Source organism: Pezoporus occidentalis, unplaced genomic scaffold (genome assembly GCF_034315485.1).
Source record: "Pezoporus occidentalis ecotype Australia unplaced genomic scaffold, CSIRO_AGI_Poc_V1 ctg91, whole genome shotgun sequence".
Taxonomy (NCBI): domain Eukaryota; kingdom Metazoa; phylum Chordata; class Aves; order Psittaciformes; family Psittacidae; genus Pezoporus; species Pezoporus occidentalis.
Genome location: NW_026916273.1, coordinates 2,353,264 through 2,355,366, shown reverse-complemented (window position 1 = coordinate 2,355,366; position 2,103 = coordinate 2,353,264). Strand labels below are relative to the sequence as shown.

General features: G+C 39.8%; 1 long non-coding RNA gene across 1 annotated transcript; it reads right to left on the bottom strand.

Moving 5' to 3' along the window:
* Positions 1-267: 267 nt before the first annotated feature.
* Positions 268-1,083, bottom strand: LOC134156895 (uncharacterized). The gene is made up of 2 exons (XR_009962107.1): positions 966-1,083; positions 268-485 (listed from the first exon to the last, which is right to left on the bottom strand). It is a non-coding gene; the product is annotated as an uncharacterized LOC134156895 (long non-coding RNA).
* Between the last annotated feature and the right edge of the window lie 1,020 nt (positions 1,084-2,103).

The following is a 2,103-nucleotide window of genomic DNA, read 5'->3' as shown; positions in this document are numbered from 1 at the left end:
ATTTTAGCATACAAATAGCCATCTTAAAGCAAATAAATCTGTGAATCGAAAGAACAGCTACAATGCAGACAAAAAGTTGCCTTGGAAAAAAGCAGCGGACTAAGTGATTCTGTGTAAAATTAAACCAGCCATCCCCCATGACTACAGCAAAAAGAAAATGCCATGCATGAAAAACAAGTTACAAAAGATGGAAAAACATGTCACCATGTGGCTGACAACAATATATATTATCCCGAAACAGTGATAATTCAGATGGAGACAGCAGCCTGTATGAGTCAGAAAAGTTTTATCTGAATACATCTAAAATAGGAAAAAAAAAACAATTAAATACAAATAACAAGGAACTTAAGAGATGAAGCAAACTCGCCTGACTGCATCCAAACTTTGGCAATATTTAAACTGGTTACAAATCTCTGGGTTGCGTCCAGCTTCACAGTCAAATCATTAATCTTCACAGGACCAAAGGAGAAGAAAATTAAGAAGTTCTGAAATTTTGGGACAGAAAATATAGCAAGAAGTGCAACCAATCTGAAGGAAAGTTCAAACCCCCAAATTTACACTGGCAGCCAGACGAAAAACTGATTATACATCAGCAGATAACCAGGAACGATAAGAATTGTAGAATTTCTTTTAACAGATCTGCTGTTAAAAACCAAACCTGACCTTTTACCTGTGCACTAGAAGAGTTTGACAGAAATTATCACTGAACTATAATCCTAAAATGGCAAAAGCACTGCAACTTAAAAATGTTTCTGGTTTACACATTTCAAGCATTAGAATAGTTTTAGTTTAAACAGCCTTACTGAAGGTTCACTCACAGTCTTTGCGCAAAGAAAGCATCAGACATCCCAGTGACACTTCCTACCATACGTGAAAGAAGAATAACCCAAATGTTAGAACAGAAGACTTCCTTTTTGGAATGTTTACATACCAAATTGTTAAACTCTGACAAGAAAAAGAGAAACCTTTTCCAAAGCTGCATAACCAGATTTGTACACAGGCAACTGTCTGTAGCTGTCCTAGTTTAGGTTTCAATGGTTGTGTGCAATGCACAGAAGCAACGCATTGCAGTGGCCATCAGTCTGGCTGGTGCTGTGGGGGACAGTCCTGTCTCAGTGCACACGAGCGTAAAGAGGCACAGCAGACACAAGAGAACGACATGGGGCAACTTAAAGTGATACCACAAGGTTATGACAAGGAGTGGATTTAATTTGGTCGGGGTTTCTATGTGCAGGTTCTCAGGTTTTATTTGAGAGTTAGTTCTACACTTAGATTCACCACTACCATCAGCTCAACTGCTGCAAAACACTCGTGTGTGTCATTGCAGATGGGCAAATCAGGGAATATTGGCTTGACAACAAAAATTTTATTAGTACCATTGGCTATAATAAACCACAGTCATCCTACACACCAATAAAGATGATGTGTAATAAAGATTAGGTAGGATGCATTGAATATACTGCAGAAATTTTACTCCCAAATACTGATGAGTTTCTTGTGTGGGTTTGTGTCTGATGTGCAAAGATTTAATGAAATACGACAGTACCTTCCCAATGAGGGATCAGAGAACTTGGAGCCTTGAGGGGAAAGCAAAGAGAAGCAAGACAGAGCACTAGCTTCCATGGGGAAGCAACTGGTTTTATATATTGACTCCAGTGTTTCACTGTCACAGAGGAACCTCTGGGATGCTCTTAAGGAAAACAAAAGAGAAAAGAATTTCTTGGTCTGAATTTAATCACACAATATCATGCAGTGCAATATCAGGAGAACAGATTACTAGTATGCAGCCTCCCAGCTGTGTTACCACCAATCTTCAGCTGATGAGTCTATAAGAGCAACAGAAGCAGAGATGCTTGACTGCCTGCAGTGAAGTGGAGGTTTGGGAAAGCTCCTAGGAAACAGCCTTCAGTGGTAGCAAAATGTTTCAATGCTGCCAAATTCTTGGCTTAGAGGAAAAAACGCCAGGATCTCTGGTAGACACTAAAGCCTGCAGCAGATTGATCTTCTTAATCCTTGGGAGGCAAGATCTTTTAGTTCAAAGGCCCCTACTCCAGTGGAGGTCACTGTTTTGCTAGAAAGGGCCATGGATATCCTCTGTGAAAC